We start from the raw sequence: 12,307 nt of genomic DNA on the forward strand, positions 1-12,307 counted from the left end.
TTTCCCTGTACAGCAACGCACGCGCACGCGCATTGCGTGCGTCTTGCTGTCTGCCGGCGCGCGCGCTCGTGCGTGCGTGTGTGTATGTGTGTACGAACGCTCTATCCCCGCCCTCGCTCTCTCCCCCACTCCGCCCCGTCAGTGCAGCTGTTGCTGTGCGGGCGGTTATGCTGAGGTCCACTCCCTGTCTCCGCTTCCATCCCCGGCTCTCGTCTGCTGCGGAGCTGCTCCCGTGCCCACGGCCAGGACAGCTGCTTCTCCTCTGTCTCGGTCGGTCCGCCCCCCCCCCCCGTTCCGTTTCCCAGCTGCAGCTACCGAGATTACCGGCTGCTTCTGTTGCTGCATCGCCACGCACCCATCCCCACCTCCTCCTCCTCCTCCTCCTCCTCCTCCGTCACTGCTGAGAAAGGGAGCGCACCGCATTGCATACAAGGACGAAGGAGAGCGGATCCTACAAGCCACCCCACCCCCGCCGCCCCATCACTTCAGCCGAGGTAGCTATTTCGCTTCGATCAGAAGATGGTTTGTCTGGGGGGGGGGGGGTCGGTGCGGAGGGGACTTGCGTGGGGACTTCGTCTTCCCGACCTCGGGGGTGGGGGGTGGGGGGGGGACGGGCGCCGGAGATCAGGCAACCAGGCGCTTTGGCGTCGTGCTTGTGCCAGGATTTGATGGAGGTGCGGGAGAGCAGAATTGGCCAGAGGGGCTAGTCGTGGCGGCACTGCGGCGTTAGTAAATAGATGGATTCTCCTCTGCAGGGACCCGAGCTAAGATCCGGGAACTCGCCCTCCGTAGCCAGTGCCGCCGTGCTTGGCTCCGAGAGAGGAAATTTTCTCTCTGCAAGGAAAGCGATTCCATCATCGCTTAGCTGCAAGATGAGGGTTGTTCACTCCCCCCCCCCCTCTCCCCGCGATCACTGAAACTGAAATCTTGTTTTCTAAAAGGTTCCTGACCGAAGTCCTCTGAGGATCGGGTGGGCGGGCGGCAGAGAGCCCGCCTGGGTGGGGGGCTGATATTAAGCAAGAAATAAAATGACGTAAAATGGCAACTACAAGTAACCTGGAGGGCTCAAATCAGGTTGCTGGTTTTCTAAACGTCGGTGGGTTGCAAAAACAGGCGTGGTCAGTCTTCGCCGGTCTCCCCCTTTCCAATCTCGTTCCTGTCCTCCATCTCTTTGCATCAAGTGCTTTGGAGGAGACTCGCTCTCCTCCTGTCTACTCCCTCCCCTCGCCTGTTCCTATTAATACATCAACAGGTTTCTGTAAATGGAAATACTGTAGAAAAGAGATTAATACTAACCACGTTCCTTTTGGTCATGGTGAGAATAATATGGTGACAGTGGTAATAATCATACTGGAAAGTCACCTTCCCAGACCCTCTTCTCATTTAATAATTGGATTTATTTAATTCTACGGCAACATAGTATTTGAAGATACTCTCCCCCACCCCCTTCATTATTGGCTTCTTCTCCAGTTGGAGATGATTTATTACTCTCAGAACCATGAGGGTGCATCAGGAGGGAGAGAATATGTATGTGGGAATCAGTGGGGTTGGAAATTATTTTATTGTTTTCATCTTATTTTTCTCTTCCATCCATCCATCCATCCATCCATCCATCCATCCACCCACCCACCTTTCCTTTCTGACCAGGGAAAAATGATGCAGCACAATGCAGGAAGCATTGATAACACTTTGCTTTGCTTTGCTTTCCAGAATATATTTTACATGAATCCCTTGTGCTTTATCACAGCCCCACCCTAAGGAAGCCTGTCCAATTTTTCCTCCCTCTTTTCTTGGCCAGCAAGGACAAGCTCAGCAATGCTTTATTATTCAAAACCTCTTCCAACACCCCCTCCCCGATTCATGCAGATTCTATTCTATAGGGACCCTTGGAATGTTCACTTTCCCCCCTCCCTCCCTCAGTTTCCTATATTTTTCCCCTCTTTGGCAGAAGGAAATAATGGGATTGCTGTCCTGCAGCTCTAATGCAGTTAGGTGGAGTCCAGCCTACAGCGGGAAGACATTAATCAGATAACTACAAAAGTAGTGGACTTTGGGAGGCGTTTCTTTAGGAACAGTAGGGAGAGATGGTTAGAAATGGTGCATTTCAGCTGGACTGGGTGGTCCTCTAGCCTGCTGGATCCAGAGCTGAAGGAGGAATGAAATGAAAGCTGGTTGTCATGCGTAAAAGTCTCCTTCTATATTGGGAAGGAGGTGTCTGATTAAGTTTGCTCTGTTACTTACTTGTCACAATGCCATTTCTTTGTGAATAAAATTCTAAATGGTGGGTGGCTTTATGAGTTTTAAATGACATTTTTATAAATAAGAGTGTAAAGAGTTTTTCTGGACCAGCTAAAAACCCATCTAGATCCTCATTCTGCTGATCAGATGCCTAGGATAACTCACCACAACCACAGTATAAGGGCAATACCTCTCTGGCTCATGTACCTTAACAGCTGGCATATTGCCTCTGATATTGTCCTAAACTAAACTTGTTTTAATCATAGTTTGCTGAATAAGTCACCATTGGGTTATCAAGCTAAATCATAAACCATGGGTTACAAACTGCAATGGCTGGATTTGTACATTATGTTATGCCCATCCCAAATAAATCATATTATGACTTAGCACAGGGTGGGGACCCATCCAATACACAGCCATCCTTTGCCTTGTGCAGCATTAATTTTCTACTTGTTGAAAAATTCCAATTTGATGGCTATTATTATATCTTGCATAAATATTTCCATGTGCTTACTTATATATTTTATCAGTTTATTATTTGTAAATAGTTTGTAATGACAGTTGTTTTCAAACCTACAGTTAGATGTTTTGCATTTTTTTTTACATGTATATGATATCTTCACATTAAATAAGGATACTTCTGGAAGAAATTACACAGTGCATTTTAGCATTTAAAAATATATAACTTGTTTATCATTGAAAGAAAGACCTTGTCTATCATTTTTCTTAGCCATTTTGTGGACTAGGGAGAGGAGAAAATCCTATATCATTGAAATAGTCATTTAACTTAGCCTTCCAAACTGATGCTTTTCTGATAAATTAGAAATTAACTCCCAGAATTCCCCGATCCTTCTTTACAATTCCCCTTATTCCAAGAGCACTTTCAGCTCTTCTTCAGCTTAGCTATGTTTATACATACATTATCATCAGTGACAGCCATTATGACCAATACTGGATGGAAGTTATGGGAACCAAAATCCAAGTAAAGGACGCCAGACTGGAGAAGGGTATTTTAGATATAGATAAAAAAAATACACTCTTAAATTTGATTGTTTGCAATGCGCTAAAATGAGGATTCCTGTATGTTTGTGGATTAAACGTGCATGCTTTTGTGAGATTGTTCAGTATCATAAATAATGAATGCGCAAGATGGTTCAGGAAATGGGAAAAACAAAGTGTAGCCGCTTAAATTTTTTTTGAGATATTTGACATGGATAATCCTTAAACGTCTGAGAGGTAGTAATGGCTATCATTGATTGAAAGCTGTGATTGCTGGAATCATTGAGTCTGAGGAGATACCTATTTCCTGAAGCAGGAAGAAGTGATCTACCTCCATTATGTCTTTTCCCTGAACTTTGTAAGGACTTTTGGTCACTGGGGTAGATAAAACACTGTGTTGTATTGATTTGTTACCTCGCTTAATGTGGCAGTCCTTTCTTGATATGCAATGGCCATGGTTTCTCTATTAAGGTAAAGGTAAAGTTTCCCCCGCACATGCGTGCTAGTCGTTTCCAACTCTAGAGGCCGGTGCTCATCTCCGTTTTAAAGCCAAAGAGCCAGCGCTTGTCCGAGGACATCTCTGTGGTCATGTGGCCGGCATGACTAGATGCCAAAGGCACACAGAACGCTGTTACCTTCCCACCGTAGTGGTCCCTATTTTTCTACTTGCATTTTTTACATGCTCTCGAACTGCTAGGTTGGCAGAAGCTGGGACGAATAACAGGAGCTCACTCTATTATGCGGCACTCGGGATTCGACCCGCCAAACTGCCGACCTTCTGATCGACAAGCTCAGCGTCCTAACCCACTGAGCCACCGCGTCCCTGTGGTTTCTCTATTAAGTTGATACAAAACATTGATTTGCAGTTCAGGTGGTCTTAGAGTTTTTCATTAGCATTGTATATCATGTGATCTCATATGGATGTTGGAAATAAAGGCTACATAGATTTAAAAATGGCCTAAGTTGAGGTGTAGTGTGTGATTTTAATTTCAGGAATGGCTTCAGCATGGCTGTATCATTTGTTATATCAAGCATTTTGTTTAAGAAACCAGGTGCAAATTCCCACCTGAGAAGAACACTTGTGTCTACTGTGATGTCTCGAGGGAGAGAGAGGCAAGCCTGTGGTATCAGTAGCAGTTACCAAGGACTGTCAGTGTTTGCTTATTTTTTTTAAAAAAAGGTTGGAGGGTTAATAAATAGAGCAGAACATAGTCACAAAGCTTTTCCTGTGCTGTTCTATTTCAGATGGAGAAACTGTGTTTTGCAATCTTTCTTGTGCTTTAAGGAGAAGAAAATCTGATTTGAGCTAATTTCTGATATATTTGTTTTAAACAAATATATAAATGCACACACAAAAGGGCATCCACAAGGGAGCATAAAGAAAGTCAGGATGGTGAATGCAACTGTGCAGTGGAAGCCTCACCTTTTATTCATGTGTTATTAGCTGGCTTAAAGTGGTATGAGCCAAGAAACTTAAATTATTTAATTTTGCTTAATTGGGTTGCATGAATTCACTGGGTCTGACATCAACTGAACAGTCAAGAGCTGCAAAAATGGTCTTTGTGATAAGAATAGGTGACATTCCACTTGCAAAACTGCGATCTTGGGCACATTGATAAAATGGCATGATTTTCAGTTGTTCACATATTCTTATAACTTTGGGATCTGAATCTAGTACAATAACTATGTTTCCAGTTCGTATTCAGAAAAATATTTTTTTCTAATTTTGGGGAATGAAGTACTTTCACTTTAGACATCTTATCCCAGTCATCTTTACAACCACCCTGTAAAAGCAAATCAGCCTTTTGATGTCTTTCTGCAATGCAGAAAGATTTAATCATAGTTCCAAGTGCAAGCCATGTACATGTATACATCCGAACTAGGTTGTGTTATTTCTTTGTGTCGTAGAATGTATGTGGGTATATGCATTTTTTGTCACATTTACGTAGTGTATATTGTAGGTGGTAACCCTTTGGGAGCTGTATGCAATGAAATTTCATTTTAATATATGCCAATTAGTGTACATTTAAAGTGATAATAAAGGTATTCTATTCTATTCTATTCTATTCTATTCTATTCTATTCTATTCTATTCTATTCTATTCTATTCTATTCTACCCCACCCCACCCCACCCCACCCCATCCCATCTTTCCCATAGGAATGCTATCTGGCACTAGGGGGCTACCTCATTTGTTTCTCCTCCAGACTTCACTGGATCCTACATCACTGGGACTTGCAATGGCAAGCAGACCAGTTTAATTGCTACAGGAGAGCACGTTTTGAAGTGCTAGGGAAATGTAAAATGACAACTACTGAATCAGTGACAGCCTTTCTGGTCAGTTTACTGCAAGGAAGTTTTGAAGGAGGAACATTATAATATAGAGCTTGTTGTCATAATCTGTATAATAGACATAGCTTTGCAAATTTCTCTAAACTTTTATGCATTTATTAAAATGTCATGCAAATTATTTTCACTCATTTTTGGTAGTAGCTGGAAATGTATTTTATGTTTTTCTTTTCTTGGTGAATGTATGAAATTAAAATACTGAACTATAGTATGTTGGGCAAACTTGCAGATCACATGCAGTTTTAAAATAACTTTATTTTGTGTGTTTGTAATCCTTAAATTATTTTATGTCTATCCTGTTGAAATTTAGCATTGTACTGAAGATTGGCAGTACAATTTTTTGTTTCTTTGGGTGATTATCACTGTTTAAAGAAAAGGCTTTAAATATAAAAACTAAGCTAATTTCCCACAAAAGAAAACAAAGAAACAATGGGAAAACAGAAAATCCTTGCTTAATGTGGTCCAATCTACTTTTGGGATACAGACCTAATCATTTCAGAAGTTTTTGGCAGTTTGAAAATTGAAAAATATTTTAATTACATTTTAAATCCATTCAGATGTTTTGATGAAATGAATTTAGTTAATGCAGCCTTCAGCCCCAAACAATCTACCCTATGAAAAGGTGCAGCCTCCAGTTAGTGAAAATTAATGTGTTCAACAAAACTCTCTAACTTCATTCATTGCTTGATTGCAACTAGTAAACTGAATGTTCATATGATCTGCAGATGATACTGTGATTTCAAGATCAGAAGGATTAAGTAATCATTGGCTGTTTTCTTCTGGGAACCTTATGAAAAAGTCACTTTCCCTTGCTGATTTGTTTGGAAAATTGCTTAATGAGGTTATGGAAAATTCAGCGGAAGACCCATGAGTGACACACCATACATACTTTATCTCATTCTTTTTCCCACAGGCACAGAGAAGAATTAAGATTTATAACACAGACATTCATTCAAATATCTACCCCTCCTTAGAGATCAGTCTTTGCACTTTTAGGAGGAATAAACTAGTGATTCTTTAGAGCTTAAATACTACATTGTTTGAAGTGAAATACTATGGTAGTTGGAAAAAACAGTTCTAATCAGAAAAAAAATAATATCAAAAGCAACCCAAGTTATGCAGATTGCCATGTGGTTTATTTCAACATCCATATCAGCGACTTGAAGCCCTTGAGGTATACTGAGACTTCAACTTTCAGAATTCTAATATCAGTAACCCCAACAAATATGGATTGCACAAGGATTGGGAAAGTTGATCTATAAAGACTTTTTTCTGCATCTACCATCTGTCTAGCTATGGAATAGAATTCTTTAAAGATTTCATTGATGAAATGTAGGATATTTTTATTACTTGAATGCCCCCTTTATTATTTTTACAAATAAGGGGTGAACATATCCAGTATAACTTCTTCCTCTTATTTTCCCTTCAACAGCAATACTCTGAGGTGGGTTGCGCTGAGAGAGAGTAACTGACTCTAATCCATCAATGGAAGTGTTTAGAAACCTTAAGTTATATGAAGAAACAGGGTAGGAAACCACTGATTTGCTCCACAATCCTACATTCCTTCTTCTTTAACCTATTTCTGTGTAACATTCTATGCTGGCAGAATGCTCTTGAATAACTCTTATTCATATTCATAGGTCAGGAAATGATGCAGTTTGCCAAAATGAAATTTAATGTGGGTCTGAATATGACACTTAATCCAGCATATCAAGCGATATTTTGAAAGCCAGAATATTTTCCCCTTGTTACATAATTCCATAGATGATTTTATGGTAGTCCCAGGTGCTATTAGCTAAATTAGCTGAATTTCCATTTTCAAAGGCTACGATATAGCTCAGAATATGGCTCCTGGAAACAATGAAAGGCAGACAAATTGTTCATATTATAGTAAAGTTTCAAAATTGCTTGGAATGGGATTCTGAAGGAAAATAATAGTTTTGGATAAAATAGGATTTTTATGCTCTTAATTTAACCACCTAATTATATCTACATCCTAATAAGACCTAGCAAACTGTCTTATACCATTTTTCTTATTTGATCATCTCCTTAAATATGTGGGACTATAACAGCTAGCTCAGTCTTTCTTAACCTCAACAACTTCAAGATGTGTGGACTTAAATCTGCTGGCTGAGGAATTTTATGAATTGAAGTCTATGTGTCTTAAAATTGCTAAGATTGAGAAATACTGGCCCAGATCATGGTTTCAGACAAAGCAAATCTACGCTGATACACAGTAGGCTCTCTGGAGACATGGGCAGAGGACTTCCCATCACTTGCTCCTTGGAGATTTAGTTAGCAAGAATCTCAGGCAGCCCCACAAAGAATATACCACTAAGCCAAGCTCTAAAAAAATGCTTCTGCTTACTTTTAGGAGAGCCATATTTGTAGCTTACTCTTTTTTAAAAGCTAATTTAAGAATACTCAAACTCTGTTTACATCATATTATTTATATAAAACCTGTAAAACATTTGTTTGTGATAGTGAAATTACAATGTGGATATATAATGCAGCACTTCAATCAGCTATTCTGTACTATAAATTGCAGGTTATTCATGAGTGTTCTGTGTTTACTTTTGTTTTACAGTATGTTCCACAACACACTGGCATAGCAATTCAGTGAGCTAGTTGCACATGGAACTCATTCCACAAGAGAGCTCAGTCCAGAACAATATGTCTCAATCAGTTTTCCTTCTGAGAATGTCCTCCGGGCTGCAGGGTGTGATCCACCAATCTTCATTCCACTTTTGCTGCAAAATAGCCAATGGAAATTTATTTTTAATTTTGAAATGGTAAAATAACAAGGGGTCTACTATATACATTATTTCTCACAAACAACCCCCTCCTTCAAGCCTTACATACCCATATGTGAGTTTCAAAAATCTGGATGGCCAGTAGATTGTGACAAATATTTTAAAATATTTTTTTAAAAATAAAAAATGTAACAAATATTTAAAATAGTTTACTTAATATATTTTATTTTCATTCTTATTGTGTTTACAGAACCCTAGTAAATTACCTCCAGCCCTTATAGCAGGAGTGGGGAACTATGGCCCTTTTATGATCTGTGAACTTCAACTCCCAGAATTCCTGACCCATGGCTGGCTCAGGAATTCTGGGAGTTGAAGTTCATAGATTGTAAAAGGGCCATAGTTTCCGACCTCTGCCTATAGGATGATGTACTTACTAGGTCTCAGAGATAAAGTCAACATTTTTAGTGAAAAATCAAATTTCTAGAGAAACTAAAATGCAATTGATGTCACTGGGATGTATGCATTTAAATTAACTTCAAAGTATTTTTGAGGGACTGGAGAGTGGAAGTCTTAACATGCACAGATGTGCTTTTATTTTCAATTTCATTAAATTTAATGACAGGAATAGATTTATCCGTTTATCAATAAGGCTATTCAGTGATTCGATTTGATTCCAAAAACATGCTTTAGAGCACATGAGAGAAGAAACAATAGCATCCCTTTGTAACTTTTACAATATCCTCTCTTTTCATGCGATTGCAATATGAATCCAGGAAAATACACTCCTGCCTGACCTAGCATTAGATATACATGCTACATGCTACATGCTACATGCATGTACTTATAAACTCCAAATCACCTGTTTGTAATTGAATTTGAAGCATTTCCTACCTAATTTCTACTTAGATGTGAAATTATGATAGTTTGGAAACTACATGCCAAAGTCTTTGTGCAGTTTTACATGCAGTCATTAGAAGTTAAATTGGTCAAGGTGGGGAGATTTTGCAGTGCTGCTTCTGGAGTGTGGAATTACCTACTGTACAACAGCAGGTCTTCCAACAGCTGTGTTTGCTGCTTTCCTGAAAGGCCCTATCCCTCAAGGTAAGCATCTGTGTGCTGTAAATCGGGAGTTCAGTCTTGAATTGTTTGAGTAATTGCTTAATGCTTTTTCTGAACAAATGTAATGTAAAATCTCCTCTGAAACAAGTTCATGTTTTGATGGTTTCATGGCTGTATCCATACAGTTTTCTTGGCAGAAATATGGAACCATTTCACCACTCACTTGTGGATTTTTTTTAAAAAAAATTCCATTCTAGCCCACAACCCTGGAATTCTTGAGTGACTTCCCATTCCAGAGCTAACCTCAAGACTGCTTACCTTCTAAGTTTGGATAAGGTGAGCCAAGTGCTGCTATCTGAAGTGGCTTCCCATCAAGTTATTTGAATGTTTTGTGGCAAGTCACTTTGAGAGCTAGAAAGCCCAAGGTCATTGTATAGTTTTACATGCAGTCATTAGAAGTTAGGTTGGTCAAGGTAGAGAGATTTTGCAGTGCTGCTTCTGGAATGTGGAATAACTCACTGTACAACAGCAGATCTTCCAGCAGCTGTGTTTGCTGGTTTACTGAAAGGCCTATCCCTTAAGGTAAGCATCTGTGTGCTGTAAATCAGGAGTTCAGTCTTGAATTGGACAAGAGCGACATAATTCCTTTGTGTAAAGCTTAGGGAGGGAAAGCATAGTGAGAGTTCCAACTGGTGAGAAAGGAAGTGATCCATATTTTGAGCTTTAATTATGAAAAAGTTGTTGGTAGCAACCTGTAGACTAGGCAATTACAACACAATCTTCCCAAGGACAAACTAAGATTGGAGGCATTTTTCAGCTATTGCCTGAATGTTACAAGCTGTGACCTGGGAAAATCAATATTCATATGTATTTAAAGAAAGCTCATTTAGATTAGAGCAAAGATTTGTTTAATTCAGTGTTTCTCAACCTGGACAATTTGAAGATGTATGCACTTCAACTCCCCGAATTCTGATTTAGTTCGTTGTGAGTGACCTGACAAATGCCTATGGAAAGTCCCACAAATCAGAAAGCATTTCCTATTGTTTCAACAAGGAGCATTTAGAGGAGGGCTGCCTTTATCTTAGAGGTTATAAATAGCTGTCATGATCAGCAGTTACTAATGCTGCAGAGAAAGAGTGATTCAATTTAAAGAAGAAAATCCTGAAAGAGATCCAGTCTGAAAATGAGTCAGGAAAAATAGTTTTGTGAAAATGGCTTGCTCTCCCCAGTTCATTCAATATTTATTGAATAAATTACATAAATCAGTAGGCCTTACTTTTGATTAGTTCTGTCTTTACTGGCTGAGAATATGCTACGTTGCAAGTTTTAAAATCTTCACAGTTATTTTTGTGTCATTATCTCTGAGTTTGTTGTTATTGTTACAATAGTCCTTGATTTTGTTTTTATTTATGTAAGTTGCCATAGAAATCCTGGAAAATAAAAACCATTTTAAATAGGGTTTTTTTTGCAAGGCATTATTCTGAAGGAAAAAAAACCCTAAATCATAATGCTTATTTTAGGCTTTGTGTAATATATTAAACCCCTTCATGGATTACTGCCTTGTCATGGTGAAGGGACTTGAAACTTAACCTTAAGAAAACCAAGATGATGGCATCCGGCCCTCTCAATTCCTGGCAAATAGATGGGGAAGAAATGGAGGTAGTGACAGATTTTATTTTTCTGGGCTCCAGGATCACCGCATATGGGGACTGCAGCTAAGAAATTAAAAGATGCTTGCTTCTGGGGAGGAAAGCCATGGCAAATCTAGACAGCACACTAAAAAGCAGAGACATCACCCTGTCAACAAAAGTGCGTATAGTCAAGGCTATGGTCTTCCCAGTTGCAATGTATGGCAGTGAAAGTTGGACCATAAGAAAGGCTGAGCGCCAAAGAATTGAGGCCTTTGAACTATGGTGCTGGAGAAGACTCCTGCGAGTACCTTGGACTGCAAGGCGATCAAACCGGTCAGTCCTAGAAGAGATCAACCCTGACTGCTCGTTAGAAGGCCAGTTCCTGAAGCTGAAACTCAAATACTTTGGCCACCTAATGAGAAGGAAGGACTCACTGGAGAAGAGCCTAATGCTGGGAAAAATTGAGGGCAAGAGAAGCAGGGGACGACAGAGAATGAGGTGGCTGGATGGAGTCACTGAAGCAGTAGGCATGAGCTTAAATGGACTCCAGAAGATGGTAGGGGACAGGAAGGCCTGGAGGAACATTATCCATGGGGTCATAATGGGTTGGACACGACTTTGCAACTAACAACAACAATATATGAAAATACGTCATCGTGGTTTAGTAATAGTATGAACCAGAAGAGAATAAGCTTCTTGGATGAGAAGTGAAACTACTTCTTCAAAAAAACAAAAAAACAAAACCCAGTCCAGTTGCCTTTTGAAAAAAGTACCTTTGAGAGAACCAGAAGAGAGTAGTTTAGGATTGTCAGAATGCAGCATTAGTGTTGTACTTTAACAAGTTTGCTTCAGTCACTGATATTCCTTAGGGCAGTGACTGCACCTGTTTAACATGAAATGCTCCTGGTGGAAGAATTAATCTCTTCTGTTTTCTTATATTCAACTTCAATCCATCATAATGGTGGATTCTGGTGAGTAGGCAGACAAACAATTACGGTATTAAAAATAATTAAAGGCTATCATTCAGAGTTTCCCAGTTTTAGAAGTCTTTCAGAACTTTACTCTTGATGAATTCCTTAAAATCTTTTTAGGGCAAATTAGACATTTTCTGATATCATCTTGAAGATTTGTAAACCATGGTTTATGGCATGGTATGTTCTGTGAATCCATCCTAACCCATAGCTTAGAACAAAGCACAACATTAGGAAGGACAACTTTCTGCACTCCTGAAGATCTATTATCTATTCCTTTTCCAAAAAATAACATCTGTTTTTTTAATC

General features: G+C 39.5%; 1 protein-coding gene across 2 annotated transcripts in view; it reads left to right on the forward strand.

The window, feature by feature from the left end:
• The first annotated feature begins 289 nt into the window (after positions 1-289).
• SPTBN1 (spectrin beta, non-erythrocytic 1) overlaps positions 290-12,307 on the forward strand; it is a 209,357-nt gene continuing 197,339 nt past the window's right edge. Inside the window, exon 1 of one of the 2 annotated variants that reach the window (XM_083373144.1) lies at positions 290-494. The gene's annotated coding sequence lies outside the window, so the exon portion shown is untranslated. The remainder of the gene's footprint in view (positions 495-12,307) is intronic. The other variant, XM_083373145.1, reaches the window with a different exon arrangement.

Source organism: Vipera ursinii (assembly GCF_947247035.1).
Source record: "Vipera ursinii genome assembly, chromosome: 1".
Lineage (NCBI taxonomy): Eukaryota > Metazoa > Chordata > Lepidosauria > Squamata > Viperidae > Vipera > Vipera ursinii.